The sequence below is a fragment of the Rattus norvegicus genome, chromosome 18, assembly GCF_036323735.1.
Source record: "Rattus norvegicus strain BN/NHsdMcwi chromosome 18, GRCr8, whole genome shotgun sequence".
NCBI classification, from domain to species: Eukaryota; Metazoa; Chordata; class Mammalia; order Rodentia; family Muridae; genus Rattus; species Rattus norvegicus.
In genome coordinates this window covers 64,766,932-64,788,286 of record NC_086036.1, presented here as the reverse complement: position 1 = coordinate 64,788,286, position 21,355 = coordinate 64,766,932, and the positions used below count along the sequence as shown (strand labels likewise).

Below are 21,355 nucleotides of genomic sequence, written 5' to 3'. Positions count from 1 at the left end.
CCTTGTCGTGTGTTTAAATGAATGTCGATCCCCCTCCCAGAAATTTCAAAGGCAACAAGTAGATAAAAGAGTTGCTTCAAAAGCACATCTGCCCTCCTACAGGCAACGACTTTGCAGCATTATCCCTTTTATTCAAAGGCATTAAAAAAAACACACTTCCATACATTCATTTTCTTTAAGCACCCAGCAACAAATAGTATTCAGAATACCAAAGGGAATTTGAGGTATGATATTCCGCTTTCTGCCTCCAGGCAGTAGTTAGAGCGTAAATATGCTCCTGTGTGATGCTTTCAGGAGAGACGCCCCAGAGGTCCGGTGAGGAAGCACTTACACCTGCTTTGAAAACAGCCTTGGCTTCCCAAGGAGGAGTATATACTTCAAACAGGGCAAGGGAGGAGCAGGGAGGAGCAGGGGTGGGTATAGGGGAAGGCACATCCAGTCTCTGAAGCATAGCAGTACAATCAAAGAAAATGACGTATGGCTGAGGAAAAGATCCCAAAACAAGAGACATGTGCCCTGAGTATCACATGGCAACATACTAACCACCTCACATGCATGGTCTCAGTCCTCACCAAAACACAGTTTATAGCTTAGCCCACTGAGGCCAACTGGCTACAATGACATGAGCTCGTGAACTACAGCTCCCAGGAGCTCAACTCTATGAATGCCAACTTCAGAGTCCTTTATTTCTTCCAGTTCCAAAAGAGCCCTCTTGAGCATGTGAGTGTTTGTGTGTTTGTGTGTGTGCCTGTGTGTGTGTGTGTGTGTGTGTGTGTGTGTGTGTGTGTACAGAGAGAGGGGGGAGGAGGGGGAAGAGGAGGAGGAGGAAGGGAGGGAGGGAGGGAGGGAGATTACATGGAAGATAATCAGGAGTTACATCTTTTTCAAGAGAGAGAAACCAAAGGTCCTGTTGGCATTCCTTCTATGCTCTGCCCAACAGTTACCTACCAACAACCAGGTAAGCCTGGCTTGCTAAAAAAGGGACCATTTGGTGTCTCTCTCTCTCTCTCTCTCTCTCTCTCTCTCTCTCTCTCTCTCTCTCTCTCTCTCTCTCTGCCCCTTTTCTTTCTCTGGCCCACTCCTCCCTCTCTCCCTTTCCCCCTACCCTCTCTCTCCACAGTGTTCTGCCTCTACTCCTTTCTCAACTCCCCATCCCATGCCCCTGAATAAACTCTATTCTGTACTACACGTGTGGTAAGACTGGTACCTTGGTGGGAAGGATGCCTGAGCCTGGGCCCACTGAGGTACCCCTCCCAACTCACCATACCTTCTATAACACACATCCTTGGTTTTATAAAACACAACAGTCCTGTCCTATCAAACCTAGAGATAATGGCTGGTTGATACAACATCCAAACATGGTTTTCAAAATTAACCACTGAAAGGTATATTTCATAAAACTGTTCCTACAAATCACCAAAATTTTAGCCTCTGTGAGGAAAAGTCAATTGGCAGAGCTAAGAATCTTTTTTTTCCCAGCTTAATCCTTTGAACCCTGAATCAGAAAATGAAAGCTTCAGCCTTTAAGGAGCTCACCGCACATGATGCTGGACGTCTTTGAGAGGAAGAAGTTTGATAACCCTACTGCCTTCTACATCCCCCCTCCCCACATCTCTCCATCTATCCCATCCTTCCCCTCCTTCCCTTCCTCCCCTCCCACCTCCTTTCTCATCCTCCCTATTCTCCTTCTCTCCTGCTTTCTATCTGCTTCTCACTGCTCCTATATCACTGAATATACCCTGCACATTGGACTATTGGGTCATGACACCTATATTTCAGCCTTCTTCCCATGGGTCTTCTCTTTTAGTTGACCAGCTCGGTCTGTAGGAAACACGGGTTCCCTTTCCCAGATTCTTTAGAACCTATGCTGTTTCCTCTCATGGAACACTTATCTCCCCTACCTATTTTGATGGATAAAAATCAAGTGAAGCTAGGAATAGGTATGTGGGGTTACCTGCATCAGACCCACAGGAGATCCTGGGCCCTTTAGCATTTCATCCTGAAGAGGTGAGAAGCCTCACGGGGCCCCACCCTCCTCGAGGAGCTGTTAACTGTCAATGGTTGCCAGTGGTGGTGTTTGGTTTAGTAGTTAGTGGAGCCATTAGTCAAGTTGCTGATGCTCTAATAAATGATCCACAGTCCTGTTCATACAGAGAACCCTATTAAACCAAGAGAGAGAAAATAGGAGGCGAACCGACTGGGAAATGACAGGGGTCAATGGGAGATGGGGGCAGGCACGGGGGAGATAGGATCACAGTACATCGTGTGAACTTGTTAAAAAAATTAAACTCAGCCAAATACCTTTTTTTGTTAACAATGTGATTGAGTGATGTAATTGAATGTCTTTATACAAAGAGAAAGCAGGGGGCTTGAAAGATGGCTCAGTGGTTAAGAACACTGGCTAATCTTCCAGAGGTCACTCGTTCCATTCCTACTACCCACATGGCAGCTCACGACTCCCTGTAACTCCAGTTCCGGGGGATGCGGACCCTCTTCTAAGCTCCATGGGCATCATGCATTTATGTGGCACACATGGATACATGCAGATGAAACATTCATACACATAAAATAATGAGAGAGAGAGAGAGAGAGAGAGAGAGAGAGAGAGAGAGCTTTTATCTTGTCTTTCTGGAGACAATGACTCTCTTGCATTGGGCATACATGATAATTAAATATGAATGCAGCCTACTTGTGTATAGGTAGGTAACAAATGTAGGTTATGGCCCTATGAACATTTGGGCATTATCTTAGTATTCACTTGGGTTTCCGTAAGGAAATCTTCACCTAACTGCAAGCTGATGGCATTTCTTACAATGACACAAAGATGTCACAAAGAGCCTTGGTGCAGGAAGCACAGCCAGTCCTCAGAAGCCTGAACTGGGACCTGGAGAACCATCAGGAACTAAAGCAGTGACTCTCCCAGTCTTGCTTTTCTCTCCTGGGCCACATGATCCACCATCTGCTCCCTTCTCTTGCTCCTCGTGCCAGACGCTCTCTCTGCACCAAGTTTTCATGGGCCAGGAATCACCATGACCTCTAGTCTCTTGTCTCATAGTTCAACTTTCTTTTTTTTTTTTTTTCAAACAAAAGAGAAATTCTAAATGGTACAAGTCATGGATCAGGTGGCTGGCCCTGGGCCCAAAAACTATTTCCAAGAAGCATTTTAAATCTCATGGTCAAACAAAACAAGATAGGGACCTAATACTTCAGCCATGCAGGAAGCTGGCCTCAGAACAGTTGTCTGTGTGTGTGTGTGTGTGTGTGTGTGTGTGTGTGTGTGTGTGTGTGTGTGTGTGTGTCTGTGTGTGTGCGCGCATTATGGTAAATCATAATCATATTACATTGTGTGTGCATATCTCTGTGTATGCATGTGTGTGAGTTTATGTGTGAGTGTGGGTGTTCGTGAGTGCCCATCTGTTAGTATCCACGTGAATAAGTGGACAAGTTAATCCTTGAAGTATTAGCTCCTACATTTCATGCTAAAGAAAAATGGGAAAATGAGTTTGTTTCCCAGTGGTAAAATAAAAGCAAGACGAACTTTTTGGAGACTTGTAAGGATAGAGATGAAAATAGGCGAAATGCAGGATTTGGTAGAAAAGCACACACTTTGAAAGTGTTCTTTAGGGAAGAATCTACTGACATCTACACACAGGGCGGGAAGGATCTGCAAGTGACAGAGAGTAAGGAGCCCATTTCGAGTTTGGATTTTATAATCTTCTGTTCATGATCCAGAGCCAGGCCACAAAAGTTTAGAGAGTGTGGCTAAGTGGCCCTCACTCGGAATGCAGTGTTATGTCAGAGATATTTGGAGATTAAAAGCAGAAGCAGCAAGTCTGCCGTGTAATATTTACCGATTTGAGCAGCTCTCCACTATAGACATCGTACACATAAATTTAACTATTATTGTGTTGCCCTTTTCCAAAAAAGGGTAAAGTAGATTTGTAGGAGCGCTTAACACATGTAAATCCCCCACCTCTTTAAACTGGAGCACATTGTATTAAAGAGCTACATAAATTTTACAAGGATTCTGTCCTTTTGAGAACATAGCACTGTTTTCTTTCTCGCAGCGCAATTAAAGCGATGTCTCTTCCCAAGCCAGCTTGGGGAGCTGTGATTGAAGCAGTTTCACAGAGGGTAGTGTTTCACTCTCTGAGGATATGGCGGGATGCAGCGGGTCCAGGCTGGGGCACTTTAAGGGATCTGTCAGCTGACTGTTTCATTGGCCACCGCAGTCTCCTTTGAACTTTATTTATTCGCTCACTGTGTTTTCTTCTTAAGACTGGCTTCAAAAGATGATTCAGTGCGGGATTTCTTTAAACAGTGAATCGTCAGTGCAACCAACTGGTGCTTACAAAAGAATGCTCACACAGATAACAGTGGAATCTCAAATGTGTTTTTCCACTGCTGAGGAACACCTCAGGCAGAAATGTATGAGTTTTGTGTAGTCTGTTCCTAGCATGTTTATTCAAACTTAGTCCTGAAAGAAAGAAATGATTTTAATCTCAAATCAAAAGTGATCCATACTAAAGGATTTTTGAAAATCTTTTGTACATAGGATACTAAACTGTGTTTTGTGCCAGAAATTAATGACAAATAATTTTAGTCAAATATTTTGAACACTGTTGTGACCTTGTAAGACCAGCCAGAAGAGGGATAATCAGACTTAGAAAATAACATTGTAAGTTGGCTCTGGTTAGGCAAAGAAGAATCTAGAATGCAACTCTCTTTAAATTCAGTGATTTCACTTGTGCTATGTAATGTCTGTGTCTCCCACGAGGGTAAATATTATAAAATCCTGACTTTGAAATATGCTTCTCTAATAGTAGCCAAGAACATGATTTTTGCTGAGTGCACGGTATTCCACCATTTCACTTTGTCATAGTTTGTGCTTACCGCTCTTTCGGCTATTATAAATAATTCTTGGGCTAGCATGCCTATAGTTAAGTTCTATCTTTGAAACTTGGTTCCCTGGCTCCAGTCTCCCTCTGGGCTAATCAATCCACTCCACCCCTGTCTTCAGCAGATTTCTCTTTGGAAACAGTACCATTGCCCCAACCAGAATCATCAGATGTTCTGGCTGTGCTCAAACCCCGCACCATCTAACTCTAATCTCCCGTTTCCCCCAGGATCTCCCAAGGCTCTGCCTCCTGACGTTTGACTGCATCTACCAGTTGGTTTCTAGACTAGCATCCAAATCACTTTCCCTGAGGCACAGAGAAACTGGTAGGGAGAAGATGCCACCAGAGTCCTTTCTGGGTAAATTTTACAGCTAAAATCAACAAAGAGACACTGTTCTCTGTCCGATGACTGTGGTGAAAATATAGGACTGTTAGAAGCTGTAGCATCAGATATGGCTTTTGCTGTTTGATGTATGTAAAAGTACGAAGTGTAACTGGAAGAGGAAAAGATACAGAGAGGAAGAGGAGGAAGAAGAGGGCTAGATCGACCGGCAGGCATCCTAACAGAGATGGCAGGAGAGAGAGGGAGAATCAGGGTGCCCCTACCTTGTCGAGTAAATGTCAGAGGTCAGTAACCAGGAGATAGAAGAGGAGATTCAAGTCCTGGGAATTAGTGGAGCTAATAAACTGGTTCTCTTCATCTCTTTATTGCTTGTCAGCCATTCCAACCTCTGAGCAGGACCAGAGTGAACCACACATGTGGATAGATACATGCTACTCCAGTGTATTGAAAGATTATTAGACATGTTTTCTCAACATTAGAATACCCCATGGATATTCAAATGACACTGAACACGTAGTTCTACAGAGTCAGAGTTTTGCATTGCTAAAACTCTTCTCAGTGGGTTGGGAGGAAGTTTCCCCAAGAGCATACTATTGAGACTCTATAAATGGTCTTACTGGTTAAGGGAAATTTAACAGTTGGCGAACCCAGCTGAAGTCATTCAGAGTGAAGATATCCGGGTACTGTTACCTTCTGCTCCCACCCTTCTACAGTGCCACGGTCTCCTTTTCTAAGCAGACTAAGACCACATAAATTTCAAAAGGAATCAAATCCAAAACTTGTGTTAGTTGTTTTCCTCCTTGACAAGAACAAGGTCAGGAAAGGCTGTATTTGGGCTCATCACTTACAAAAGAGTATACTCCGTCATGGTGGGAAGGATATCCCAGTAATGGGAGGATAGGTGTCTCTTCATCTTGCATCTGTAGTCAGACTCAGAAACAGATGAACCCTGACACTCATCTGCCTTTCTTTCCCAACCTTTTTGTTCAGTCTGGGACCCCAGCTCCCAGAATATGGCAGTCTCCATATTCAGGGTAGATCTTCTCTCTCCAGTTACAGACCTTTGAAAATGCCTTCACAGACATATGCAGAGGGAATACTAAATCAAATCAAGTTGTCAATGAAAGTTAATGATTGCAAGTCCGCCCCTTATCAACTTTACTTTTAATTCATAAAATATTTTATCCCGGTTCTTCAAGAGCTTGTGTCAGTCTCGTGATGCAAAAATTCACTTGGCTCCCCTGTAAGGGTATCTAAAGCCTTAAAGGTCGTAAGATTGTTTGCTGAAACGTTGTTCAAGTGCCCAAAATATCTTTTATGAATCAAGGAATTCTCTTACCCATGAGCCTTTGTAAAATTTAAAAAAGGAAACCATAATCTTCTAAAGTTGCAAAATAAAGTGTCCATTCCACACAGGCAAGATAATGCAAAGCAAGGAACGTAAGATCAAATAAGACAGCTTGAGATGTAGTCTGGCCTCATTCATCCATAGTTCTAGTGGCCTCTATGTGTACTGATAGCCAATGCTGGGGAAACACTTCTCTGGGAGGTTGTTTTTTAGCAAAAAAAAAAAACAAAAACAAAAAAAAAAAAAACATTCCATAGTATTCTCTGTTTGGATTTCTTTCAAATGAATTTGCTTTTTTTTTTTTTAAACAAACGAGATTTTCACAGATGGAGGCTTTCCCTAAAGATATCTTTTCTCTTGTCCAAATGCAAAATGTGAGCTTTCTCCTCCATTACACCAGCCTCTTTAGCAATAACAATACTTTCTCTGCACTCTTCTTGTCCACCACTTTAAATTCACTTGGAAGCTCTTACATGCTGAATTTGCCATTTTCCCATCATGCTCTACCTACTGTTTCTCACTACAAATCTTGATAGGAGGAAAGAACTGTAGCAATTTCATAGCCTGAATGTCCTTCTGTCTTGATATTTCTTCTGCCAAACAACTGAGTTCATTACTTCTGAATTCAACCTCACTCAGGTTCTCAGGCCATTGAAAGAACAAAGCTAGATTCTTTGCCAGAGAGTAGCATGAATGGCTTCTAGTCTACTTGTTCTCTTTCTCTGAAAACTGATGGGTGGGAGACTTTACTATCCCCGTCTCTATTATCATCCTTAACCTCCCACACCCCCACCTGAATGACCCATTGACATCTGCTTCCAACCCTTAGGGCTTCTAAGTCTTCAATGTCCAAATCTCTTCTCCTTTCTTCCTTCTGGTTCCAAAGCCTGTGAACCACACAGACAGGCTGGCAGGGAAACAGTCCGAGATCTTGGTTTTAACTTTCTCGGTTTGTTACTTTGCTTGTTGATATGATCAAATAACTGGAAAAAATTAAAATGAATAGGGAGAAGCTTCTTCTGCTGAGTTAAGAGAGGATATGGGTTCTTTATGGCAGGAAGACATGGTAACAGGAGTGTAAGGTCCTTCATAGGCAAAGTCTCTTCACGTCTACAAACACAAACCAGGGAGGCATAAACGATGGCACTGGTCTGAATTTGTCCTCTTCTCTCTTTTAACTCAATGTGGGAATATAGTTCTTACGGTGCTTTCCCCCACCACTATCAGGGCTTTCATCTCAGTTAACCCCCTGAGGAAATGCCCTCATCACAGACAGAACTGTCTCCTAATAATGATCCTAAATTCAGTCACATTGGCAATAACAGTGAGCCCACATGCCTAGACCCCTCCTCGTGTTAACACCTCTGTGTGTGACATTGTTCTCTGTTCAAATTTCTTGGGTTCATTCCCTATCTCTCCTGACATTCTTCTTTCAAGGACTAATATATTGTCTACATCCACTTAAACCGTCATCTCTACTACTTCGAATCCTCTCCAGGAGGATTAATGAGAACTAGATACTCAATCTACCTGTAAGCTAATGGAATCCCCACAATGACAGTTAATGCAGATCGTCACGTTCCTGGCTGGCATTTATAGGCAGGCCCATCTGAACAAATTAAGTTGTGAAATGAACACCGACTGTGTATGCAAATTCATTCCTCCCTTTCCTTCCTCTGGAAGACCTGTGTCAGGAAGTTCAAATAAGATCTCTATATGGTTACAATTAGGTGCCGTTCTTCAGACTTAAGTTAGCTTTCAACAGCCACTCAAGGGTTTGACAAGAATTCGTTCTAGATTTTAGCCAGTGCAGAAATGCAAAGGTGAAGCCCATCAAAGATCCCCATTCAGGAAGCAGGCAGAGGCCAGTTGAATGGCAGATATACCTCTGAACTCTGGGCTTGATTGACTGCCCAACATTTGACATTTTCAGCCAAGGGGTGGAAAGAAGAAAATGGATTTGGCAGCTTAAATCAGATAATTTTTTTAAAGGTATGTTGAATATAAACTCCCAGGTTTCGTCCATCTGTTTAAACTTAAGCAGAAGAAGCATCAGCCTCACTCAAACTGCCCAGGCTACGTGATGAATATGCTTTTGAAATGAACGCTTTCAGATGGTTCTTTTTATGAAATGTGCACAAAGATGTGTACTGTGGCAGTGGGGTTGGCCTTGTAAAGACATCTGGCCACAACATGGGCCTCATTAAGTTACACCTGTAAGCGCAGGCTCATTTTTTATACCAGTAATATTAATAATAAAGGGCTCATTGAGTAGGATTATTAATGGTGCCAGGTGGAGGATGTGGTATTACTTACAGCCTGGTAGGAGATTGGTTAATGTCTCCTCCCACCAGTGTTTCTGGTTTCATGTTTATAGATGCAACAGTCCAGATGATGGCTGGCAATGCAGTTCATTGAGAAAATGAATTCCTCATCTTTCCCATCGCCAAAAAAAACCTTATAATGGTTAGTGGAGAATTTGAATGAATCTGTTTTCTAATTTTGAGCTTATGTTCTCTCGCACAGAAGCAGGTTAGGTGTTCACCAATTAATTCAAGAAAAGCTGGGACGGAGTCCGCCTCAGAATTCTACTTTGTCTAACGACTTCCATTGTCCGTTCTCAGTGTCAGCCGTTTCCTATCACCTCTTATCTAGGGGGACATTCATCTCTGCTTTTCTCCTTGTGGTCACAAACTGCAAATTTGAAAGGAGAAAAAAAAAAAAGTGGGGGAAGAAATCTAAAACCTTCCCTTCCTTCTGTGGAATGTTTGCCCCTGCTGTTTAACTATGCAGGACTTGTAACAGAAGGAAATAGATGCTCAAAGTAGGGCACCTTTTAATGTGTATTACTACAGGTGTTAGCGAGTCTGGTAAAGTCAAAGTATTGTTTGATTTGGCAACCAGATCCCCAGACTTAGAATATCAATTCACGCTTTAGCCTCAGATTACATGCAAGTCAAATAAAAATTTAAATTTAACAAGGCAATTGTTGAACGTTAGTTAAATTGCCTTTGAGTAATAAAAACCCAACTGATTGTTAGGAGCAAGCTTATAAAAAGCATAATAGAAAAAAATGTCTTTTATGTATCTTCAGTCATTCATAAAGACACACGCATAAACTTTGCACAAACAGCAAGCCAGTGACTGCTTTAAAAATTGACGTGTGTTGCTCTTGACAGTTTAAAAGTGAGTTTTCACATACACTGATAGCCCTGTAAGGTAGGTGGTATTGTGCAGAGACAAAAACGAATAATGAGAGTTCAAAGCAACGATTCCAGGATACAGCTTGTGAGTGGCCTCTCCGAAAAAGAAGCTCGTGCCCATGGAGTCTAAACTTTTATGCTTGTTTCCCACTCCACCATCTGTTTTTCCTTTCTCAGCCAATTAACTCCCCCCCCAAGAAAAGCCCAAAAGCCAGCCATGTCCTTCACTGCTACCTCATGTTGGTATAAAGCCATAATTTGGATGATTTTCATTGAGTTAATGAAGAGTAGAGACCAAGAGCCTGAGAGAAGGTGGAGTATATAATTCTGTTTCCATGACGCTCAAGTCAGTCAGAACTAATCTAAGATGACGGGAGTCAGAGCTGTGGTTAGCTCTAAGCACATGGCATTGGCTGAGACTGTGGGGGAACCTTCTCTGCCACATGGAAATGTTCTGAACTGTGTTGCAGAGGCACAGGACTGTTCATATGAAAGTTGAACTGGCCCATGGCACTTGGAGGGTTAACTGTACCTGTATCATAGGCCAATAAGTAATTAACTTGGTAGCTTGTATGGCTTCATGGAAAAGGACTTACCTAGCATGGGTGAAGGTCCTTAATTCAGTGGTTCTCAACCTTCCTAATGCTGCAATCCTTTAGTACAGTTCCTCATATTGAGGTGACCCCCTAACCATAAAATTATTTCATTGCTACTTTATGACTATAGTTTTGCTACCTTTGTGACTCATAATGTAAACATCTGATAATGAAGGACATCGTTTATGCAACCCCCAAAAGGGTCACAATCCATAGGTTGAGAAACATTGTCTTAGGGGAAAAAGAATTATTTTCTAGATTTCTAGAGCCCTATAACTTTTCCTCCCCATTATCTATCATAATGGTGCCCAGTTAATCCCCCTATCATTTATAATAGCATTTTATAACCATCTAAGTTCAAGATGGACTCTCTCTAAGCATTTTTTGTAGATGTTTTCATTGTATACCTGTCATAAGGTATTTACTCATTTATTGTTGGTTAAATCCCTGGAAAACAGAAAACAAAGTGAATGAATGAATGGATGGATGGATGGATGGACAAATGAATGAGCCCAATGGCCTTCAGCTTGCTCTTTTACAGCTCAGCCTTAAGATGCCAACTATAGCTTCCTATTGTATGATAGGAAACAGTTTCATAGATGGGGCTTTTCAGGAAGCCCTAAACAGCCAGCTCTCAAGGGCTCCTGCCATGGCACTGTCCAGCATGCTACCAACAATTAAGGGAGAAATGTGAGCCCCAGAGAAAATACAAGGTCCTTTCTACCGTTGGATCTGTTGGCCTTTCTACCACACATGGCTTGCCCTAATCATTTCTAAGAGTGAGCCTCAACTCCAAGCCTTTCCTACATTTCTTCCTAGGTCCCAGCCCTTTCACTAATCCTGCCTCAAAGTCTGTCATCATAGAAATACATCCTAACTATCCAAGCACTGGTATATGCACTGGTATCCAGACTCTGGTATATGCACTGTTCTGTTCATGAGGCTTAGCCTGCCAGCCTCTTTTGTTTCTCTGAGCACAACTTTCCATTCTGAAGACCTCACCTCCAGAACACGCGTAGGCTTCCTTCATTTTCTGCTTGTCTGTTAGGCTTATAATTCTCTTTCTAGAAAGCCTGGCCCTTAGCATAACCATGACAAATGCAGCATTTCTTCTGGGTACATCCCTTTCTTTCCCCCAAGTATTCTTCCTTTTCTAGGCCAGACCGACTCAAAAGATTAAATGAGCCTGAGCAATTTCAGGAGCGTCTACGGGTGAGGCAAAGCTCTAATACATGAAATGAATGGCGCTAAGAGTACTGTCCTCTCAGGTCAAGCCCATTCAAGCTTTGACTATGTTTCTGCCTGTAAATTGTCGAGCACTTAAAGAAAAACTGTTCTGTGTATGCATCCATTTTTGAGGATACGGCACATGGGGTCTGTGGCTTCTGGGGAGGAAACAAGCAAACTATCTACAACAGCTCTAGTCGCTGGTCTAATAAATGCAGCTAAGACTGCCCGTCCACCATTCCTTATGAGCTTACCTTTGTTTCATTTTGTCGTCATGTAGTTGCTTGGGTGCTATATCCATTCTCTGAGAAGACGTATCAGGCAGCCAGCTGTGGGGTACATAAATGTTACTAGGGAAGCTCTTTAGATGACAGGATTTCACGACTGAGGGAAAACTATCTATCTGTTTTTTCCCCTTAGTTTGTGGGGTTTGCTGACGTATTGGAGTGACTTCAGTGGGTGAAGAAGACAAGGAAAAGACGGGCGGTGGTGGTGGCTTGGTACAGGAAAGGGAGAATATTCTCCAATTGTGAATGTCATGGTTACACATAATGCTGCCTCACAGTTGCTTTCTCCCCACTTTAAGAGTTTTAAAAATTATATGTAGATGTGTGCCAGCATGCGGGTATGCGCAAGTGTGAACGCAGTGTCCATAGAGCCCAACAGAGAGTGTTAGAGCCCCTAGTGGTAGTGGCAAGTCACTCCACATGGATGCTACAAACAGGTCTCCATTAGTGTGGGAGGAAAATACACTCTTAACCCATGAGATATCGCTCCAGTTCCATTGTCCTCTCTTTAAGGACACTTTTAACATTTGCCTCATGTCCCTGAGAGCGGGCAACCTTAGAAAGCTGAAGACACCTTGTGTCCCAGGGAAGTTCAGGGTATTGTATCAATGGGGAATTCTGGTCCTGTCTCCCTGAAAGATTGGCTCTCCTCTCTAAGCTTCAGCTTTCCCCTTTAGTATAACTGGAATAACAGCCAAGGACACTGCAAACTGCTTTAGATATTAGTCAAGAACGTGCATAAACAAAAACTGTCCAATAAATGGGAAAACATGTTACATGGTTCAAAGTCTAAGTGATTCTACGTCTTGTCGGAGTAATGCGTCAGCATGTTCTGATTGGCCGCCCACAGAGGCCCACGCATGCTCAATAGTTCCTTCAACATCCGCTAACCCTGAAACCTATATAATGCCTGGAGACAAATCATGAGAGATCATGACCAGAACAACCAAACCGACAGTGCAAGCTGCATGGAGTGAGCAGTTCTGGACCAATGGGGCACTGGCGAAGGGTATCACACCCCAATCCTACAATAAACGAGTCTGTTTCTGCTTCTCATCTGACTCCCAGAATCTGTGTCATTGATTCCGCACCTTCTTACCCCCTACGGCCAATGACCATCCCGAGGGGCCAAGGGCTAAGGCAACAGAGCCCCATTTATGGAGTTTCTTCTTTCATTAGTTTGTGACGATGGATCTGGACCTGGAAGTGGCTTATGTGCTATAGTACGCTTGCTGGAAGAGGAGGTGAACATGGCAGGTACAGGATAGAGACTTACTACGTCTTCTGCTCTGCGTTGATGCCAAAGAGTTTTCTTGCTCAGAGAAACATTCAGTCTCTCGGACTAAATTCATTTCTTACACAGAGAGACATTTAGTCACTCTAGATGACTCTTGCTCACGAATGGCAAATAATTCTTAAGACGGAATGTCTTAACAACAGAGGAAGGTAGGACAGTTGATTAAATTTCTCTCGCATTGCAACTTGGTGATTAAGAGAAATAGGCATCAAAAAGTTACCTTTGGAGCGTTTGCTGAAGAGTAATCTTTGACATGTTACTCTGTCTGGCATGCGTGAAACACTGAGAGAACACTGTGCCCTTACATGCTTATTTTGACAGGAAACATGGCTTGCTTGTTCTAGTGGCTACCAACTGCCTTTAAGAATAGCTACACTAATTGTGAAGACAATGGGAGCTTTCAAAATGTTGAACCTGAAAAAAGGAAACGACCTGACCTGAAGCTATCCTGTTGTGAAAGCATCAACTTCTTTGCACAAGCAAACCTTCGGTAGCCTAGGCTAGTCACAGTGGCCTTAAGTGAAGACGCGGCCATATTCCACCAACGTCCACTCCTTTGTTCTTCCTTGGTTGTTCTGTGAGAACAAAAGACATGTAGGTGGTTAGTGCATAGGCCAAACAGATGAATTTGAGAGGCCACAGATATCATGAGGGGGAAAGAGTAGGAGCTGAGAGACTCTGAGGTAAGCATGAGGGGAGGTGAGTGGATGTGTGACATCTCAGACCTCGTGAGTGTCTTGAATACAGAAATGGCTCAGAAAGTGGAAGGGGATAAAATCTGCAACTCGAAGGAGGCTACTTATGGATGCAGACCCGCGTTTTCCCTTCGCAAGCACACAGCAGAGACGAACAAGGAGAGTAAGAAGTAGACTCATTTCTGGATGAACTGAAAGAACATGGGGGAGCAACTCCAAGATGGTTTGCAAGAACAGAGATTGCTTCCTTCTTTTAGCTACATGTTCTCAAAAGTCAGGGGGTGGAAGCAAAGGGAAGGAACATTTATTATGTGCCAACTCTGCACCAGACATCCTGTTTGCACTTTTAACTTCACCTCGTCTAAACTCCATAGGCGCCGTCGGTTTTTATAAACCCAGAAGCCACAGTCTGTAGAGGTGAAACCACCTAAGGTCGCAGGTGAGGCAGGCAGGCTGGGCCAGGTGTGCTGACTGCAAAGTGTGTTCCCACATGGCCCTGCAGTGGCTCCGACATCCCTGGTATTTCTCCGAGGCTAGAAACAGGGTTCACAACAGATGCTTTGACATGTTGTCCCTGGGATTTTTCGGGGACTAAAAAGGGCAAAGCAGACATTCATAAATGCAAATGATTTAAGCAGATAAACCAAACGTATTTTACAGAACCCAATTAAAATTCTAAGTAGCAACCGTTTTCTGAACAATGACTTGAAACTAACAATTTCAACTTTAGCTATCCAGAGAAATTGAAGTCCTTGAGTCTGGCAGTATTCTCACAGCATCCAGAGACCCCCAAGATGCAGAAATCAAATAACTAGGTTTCAGAGACCTCTTCAGGACTAAGCCATACTTATACCTTAGATCTAATATGGAACATGTGTCTTACAATAGTATGTGGTAGAGGGTGGAGGCTAAATACAATGTGGGTACAGAAGTGATGTATTTTGCTCCAGCAGTTATTAGAGTTAAATATTTTAACATATTTCAGAGATCCCTGAACAAAGTCTAGGTTCTCTGAGCACAGCCCGAGGCTCCCAAGGATATAGATATTGAAATGAGAAGACGAGGCTGAAAGGCTATTTGGAACGAGAACTAAGGCATGGCAACAAAGTTGGGCAAGGGGAGTAAAAACCTTTGAAACCAGTGTATGTGTACATGCTAGAAATACTTCTTATCAATTCCTCCTGGTACCTGTCCCACACTTTGTATATGGTGAACATAGGATACAAGGAAAACACTGAGAAAACCATAGGTGTTAGAACCTATAGCCAGTCCCTACAAGTTTCTTCCTTAATAACTCATGCCTTTTCTATAGAGCTGGGGATATGGGGAAGACCATGGACAAGACTCCTGCCATTGAAAACTCTTCCTTACAGCTTAAGGTCATGAGGTCTTCCCCAGAATGTTCCGCAGAAGTGGATTAGCCCTTATCAAGGTCAAGCCTATGTCAGCATCTACATGCTATATTCGGTCATGATATTAAACTATAATAGCTCTTCAAGATTCCTTATACTCGAGACAGATGTTCCCATTATAACAGAAGATAAGATCTGCCTCTAAAGAAGATGGGGATGAAGAAGATATTACATGGGAAGGTGCCTGTCTTTATCACTCCAATGATATTAGCCACTATAAAGACAATGGTGATGGAGTCTTAATCCCAGCATGAGTAGGCACCTTGCTGGACTCGTCCATGTATGTTCATTCATTGCATCAGAGCACACAGTGTGAACAGGTGGAAAAGCATGTGCATTAATTCTTTTTTTGACAGAGGAGAGCACATACAGAAAATGATTAGGCAATTTGCCTGAGACTAAACAACTAGAGGCCACATTGAAGAGAGGAGAGGCCTTCAAATTCCTATTCTGGTCTTTTCCTTCATGTCACCAAAATATAGGGGGACACACACACACTCATCAGCAGTAGCATAACGTCTCTATACCAACAGAAGTTTCCACAGTACGCTGGCCATTCAGCAATACGGTTATTCCACATGCCTTAGGTCTTGAGCGATCTAATGGGCACTCTCTACAATCAGACAACTGGAGGATCAGGTGTCTAATGAGAACGTGGCCCCAACTTCTGCAGCCACCTGCAATAAGAACTTCTACCGTAAGTAACCTAGGAAGTCAACCTGCTTGCTCTAAGTCGGAAAGACAAGCATCAGAGAGCCAATTTCAAAGAGCTCTCTACTTAAAGTTAGGCCCCCTAACTGCTTCCCTGGGCCAAAAGTATCCGTCAGGGAACAACAGGTGTGGGTGGGGGGCTGCTCATTCCCTGCCTGCTAGTGAAGCTTTCACTTCCTTTGTCTTGCCAGTGAGATGTAGAACAAAAGACTCTGACTGAAGACAGGTGTGCATCATGGAAGAAGGAACTTGGCCCCACCAAGGGCCTCTAGGGTAGTTTTTAAGGGGTGGGAAGAAAGGGAGTGGGATGCAAATCAAGTATAGGCCTTGATTCTAGCTGGGATTCTCTGTGGTTTCATTCAGGGCCTCCTCGAACAGGATGAAAAGGCCTCTTTATTGGAATGAAAAAGAAGAGTTTCTTCCCTCCCCACTCCCTGACAGTAGAAGGGTCTCTTGTGCATTGCTGTCCCTTAAAGGACCACAAGCCAAAGCTGGAACACTATTTCCTTACTAATTTCTAGCCTCAAAATAATACTTTTGTCTCTTAGAATGAGAACTCAGCCAACAAGCAAACAGAAACGAATGGAAAACAAAATCTTAAGGCCCTGTTTCTGAGCAAGTCCCTTGATATGGTCATCCCTTCACTTACCATGGCTTACCCTCATTCTTCTATTTTAACATCTTTGGCGGGGAAGAAAGCCAAATAACCAAGAACAGTTTACAGCTTCAATGTGAAGCCGTAAAGCTGTTTTCCTATGAATATAGATTATTACTTTTTTTTCACAAAGCAAGCAAACAGATGCATAAAAAAATGCATTATTTCACAGGCACAGGAAAACCTGAGATAAGTGTAGTGCTTTTAATTTGTTTTTATGATTACTTGTAATTAATTAGCATCAAAAGTAAATGATCAACATCGAAATTGTACTATCAGATGTGAGCAGGGTGCTCCAAGAATGACTGGCAGCCTCATCTTTATACCCAGGTACCAAATGAATGATCTTTTCCCTTCCTCCTCCTCCTCCTCCTCCTCCTCCTCCTCCTCCTCCTCCTCCTCCTCCTCTTCCTCCTCCTCCTCCTCCTCCTAACAATGTTAAATAAAAGTGTCAGAAATCACTGCCAGCTCAAAGGAAGACATTTAAAACAGAATGGTAGGAAATCCCTGTTTGCTATTTGCTGAGTGACAATGGTTAGTAAGGGGAAAAGAAAAACCCACACTGGACAAGTGTCATGTAACTTGGTTGCACTAGAGAAAAAAATGAAAATCCCCTTTTAAAAAGAATGGAAAATAAAGTCAGGTATGGTGGTGCATGCCTGCCTGTTGTCATACCTCTCTGAGGAGTCTGAGGAAGGGAGGGTGACACTTGCAGTCTAGCCTGCGCTACATAGTGAGCATTTGTGTCTCAAAACCAACCAGCCAACCAACCAACAACAGAAATAACAACAGGTTATTAATTCTGCTAAATTATGCTGGTTACACCTGCTCCAATTCCTACACAAAGGGAAAGATTTTGACAATTGTTGCCATTTTCTTTAACCAACCCTTATTTATCACCATCTCCAACCCCCCTCACCCCCCCCCCAAGATTAAAGACGTGAGTATTCGCTGTTATTTTGGTCAATTTAAAAGGAGCCAGTCTGTTCAATCGAGCGACTCCCCTGACCTCTGTCTATTTCCTCTGACATTTGCTGCAGGCTCACCCTGCCGTGAGCTGTCCTTTGTAGAGAGTGGCAACAACAAAGAAAATAGATATTTAGTAAGCAAACGGATTTTTATCTGAGAAGAATTTGCGTGGGGATTTAGAAAACTCGGGTGCATCTATTTTATTAAGAGGAATGTACTTGAACCAAAAACTCAATATCTGTAGTACAAATAGAATCCAACAATAGAAGGGGAGGGAGGGAAGAAAAGACGATTAAATCCCAGTCTTTTTGCTTTGCTCCCTTCCTAAGAATGAGGGACTCCCATGATGAGAGTGCAGAGCTTCCGACAAAGGTAAATAAAGTAGATTTCCTTTTAACAAGTTTCATTCTGTGACAAGCCCCTCGAAGACACACAATACAGTTCTTTGTTTGGGGAGAGCCTTCTGAACTGATTGAAACTATATGCCTGTATTTTTCTAAATAATCTGTTAGGGACATTATAAATGTTCCATGTTGCCGGAGGCCTGAGGGTAGATTTACATATATGAAGATGGCAATGTTGACGGTAGAATACAAAGCAAATGGCTTCCCAATCGAGACACTTGTGGAAGCGGTGACCTCAGACAAGTTCTTCATTATCTTGCCCCCTTCCCCTAGGGACTCTAGTGCAGGTGACCCTGATGCTACCAGTGACCTTTACAAGTTACTAAGGAATAGGGTCGAAGCTTTAGATTCCCTGGGGGGACAGAGTGTTAAATCAGAGCAAGGATGTCTGTACTGTAGTTACTGTTCTAGAAAAAAAAAGACTCCACTGAATTGCACAAGAATACTAAATATCAATGAAAGCTCAAGATAAGCCAGCTGTGTTCTGGCTTAAATGTTTAAATTAAGGGTTTGTCAAGTGCTGAGCTGTTCTCAGCTCTTCGGTGCGCAGCTGCTGGAAGGAGAGACTGGGCAAAGCTGAAGTATCAATAAAGTTTCCATCCAGAGGACTTTAACATTGAGATGTGTGTTGTCTATAAATAGGCATGTATGAATGAATGAATGAATGAATGAATGAATGAATACACAGTCACAATTCCCTTCAAGGTTGTCATCTTTCAAGTTTCCAGAAGAACAAATATAACATTAAAAGCACCAATAAGAGGAAGGTACTAATTTTTATTTTAATCCAATGACAGAAAATAAGGCTATTCAAGGCAGAAAAGAGAAAAATCCTTGTCTGCACTATTTTCAAAAAGTGTCCCTGGGTCCCAGTACACTCACTGACGTCATCCTAAAAAAGGGCAGGACGGGGGAAGGAAGCTCATGTTTTGAGTGCACAGAACTTTAATCTGTAATCTGTGTTCCAGTTGTGAGCAGGTCTTGGATTTTGTTAGGGAATTGTTTTTCTGTGGATGTAGTAAGGTTGCTCAGCTCAGGGGCCACCAGATCACTATTTCTTTGCAGCTCTCGATCATTCGGTCATTTGTCATTCTTTGTTGCTGGAAGAGGAGTTGTTGCTAGGGTAACTCCTACAAATGCCAACTTCTAGGTTTATCTAAAGATCTGATCCTAATGGTTGATTTTTCTCTTAGACACAAGGCTAGCCCCAGGTACTAGGTCTACTTCAAAGTCTAAATGATATAGCAGTGGTATATAGGATATACTTGAAGGTGAACCAGGAGAGATGAAAATCATTCCAAGTCATATTTTATTCCAAACACTGTTAGAATAAAGTTGTGTAAAGTCTAACAGGGACATTCCTGCAGAAGATTATTAAAGGTTATTTTTCTCATCTTATTCTCTTCCTGGACCCTGAGTGCGTGATGGAGCTCCATCTGAGATCCCAGAGCTATTTTATCATGTGTGTGTGAGAGAGAGAAAGAGAGAGGGAAGGAAAGACAGGATGACAGAGACCCAGCAGAGAGGGAGAGGGAGAGGGAGAGGGAGAGGGAGAGGGAGAGAGAGAGGATGAGGGAGAGGGAGAGAGAGAGGGAGAGAGAGAGGGAGAGGGAGAGAGAGAGGATGAGGGAGAGGGAGAGGGAGAGGATGAGGGAGAGGGAGAGAGAGAGGGAGAGGGAGAGGATGAGGGAGAGGGAGAGGGAGAGGATGAGGGAGAGGGAGAGGGAGAGGGAGAGAGAGAGGGAGAGGGAGAGGGAGAGGGAGAGGATGAGGAAGAGGGAGAGGGAGAGGGAGAGGATGAGGGAGAGGGAGAGGATGAGGAAGAGGGAGAGGGAGAGGGAGAAGATGAGGGAGAGGGAGAGGGAGAGGGAGAGAGAGAGGATGAGGGAGAGGGAGAGGGAGAGGGAGAGGGAGAGAGAGAGGATGAGGGAGAGGGAGAGAGAGAGGGAGAGAGAGAGGATGAGGGAGAGGGAGAGGGAGAGGGAGAGGGAGAGAGAGAGGATGAGGGAGAGGGAGAGAGAGAGGGAGAGGGAGAGGATGAGGGAGAGGGAGAGGGAGAGGGAGAGAGAGAGGGATGAGGGAGAGGGAGAGAGAGAGGGAGAGAGAGAGGGAGAGGGAGAGAGAGAGGATGAGGGAGAGGGAGAGGAAGAGAGAGAGGATGAGGGAGAGGGAGAGAGAGAGGGAGAGAGAGAGGATGAGGGAGAGGGAGAGGGAGAGGGAGAGAGAGAGGATGAGGGAGAGGGAGAGGGAGAGGGAGAGAGGGAGAGAGAGAGGGAGAGGGAGCATTAGCAAGAATGTCACATGCATGCAGATGACTAGAGAGGACCAGGAGACAGCATCCAATCTCTGCTGCTGGAGTCACAAGGAGCTGTGGGTCACCTGACATGGGCACTTGAACCTAACTCGGGTCCTCTAGAACAGCAGCAAACACTCTTACCTGCTCACCTATTTCTCCGGCCTCCAGACCCAGGTTTTATCTTCTGACCAAGAGTTTCAAGACTGCACCTTTAAAGATATTCTGCCCTTGTAGAATGGCTCAACTTGTGACTAGTTTCCTGAGATTCTGCATCCAGATTCCCAGATGAATATTTGCCTCAGATGACACTGATGCAATGGCTGGTTATATATTATTGTTATTGTTGTGTTTCCCTTTAAGGAGTCGATGTACATTCTATCCACTGTTCTTTTGGAGGGAAACTTTGAGTGCATGTATGGAGCGCTGGCACAATTCCAACAAAATCTCAGAAGAAATTTGGAAATGTTTTACAGGTTACTTAAAAAGGAGATGATCAAACTGTTGTTGCTATATAGACAAGTAAAGGTTGTGACGTCTTTGATAGACATAGAATTGGCAATAAGATAAGCACTGTTCTTGTACTATAGCTGTAAAGACTTTGGTAGGATCCTGTCTATGTCCCAGAACTTTTTGGTAGGCAGAATCGAAAAGGGAAATGCTGAAAATTGAAACGCTAGGATATTTTGAGGGGGAAAAAAAGCTAAATAAAATATTGAAGATTGCTTTTAACCATGAATGCTAAAATGGTAGGGAAGAAAGAATTTAAAGATGAAATTGTTGCTTAAAGGGAGGATAAAATGTCAAGTCTTGGGAAAATGCTGAGCCGAGTTATGCTAAAGTGACAACTGCATTTGTGGCAGGCCGTGGTGGCACATGCCTATAACCCAGCATCTGTGAAGCTGCAACAGGAGAACTGCTGACTCTGTGGTCCGTATGGTCTCCAGGTCAGCCTGGACTACAGATGAAAAGCCTGCCTCAACAGAACGTTGTTTTATGGCATTTTTTGAACACAAC

General features: G+C 43.3%; 1 long non-coding RNA gene across 1 annotated transcript; it reads right to left on the bottom strand.

Moving 5' to 3' along the window:
• Positions 1–1,026: 1,026 nt before the first annotated feature.
• LOC108348808 (uncharacterized) lies at positions 1,027–16,395 on the bottom strand. Its single transcript, XR_005496283.2, has 4 exons — positions 14,251–16,395; positions 13,637–13,774; positions 11,870–11,944; positions 1,027–7,699 (listed from the first exon to the last, which is right to left on the bottom strand). It is a non-coding gene; the product is annotated as an uncharacterized LOC108348808 (long non-coding RNA).
• Positions 16,396–21,355: the final 4,960 nt, after the last annotated feature.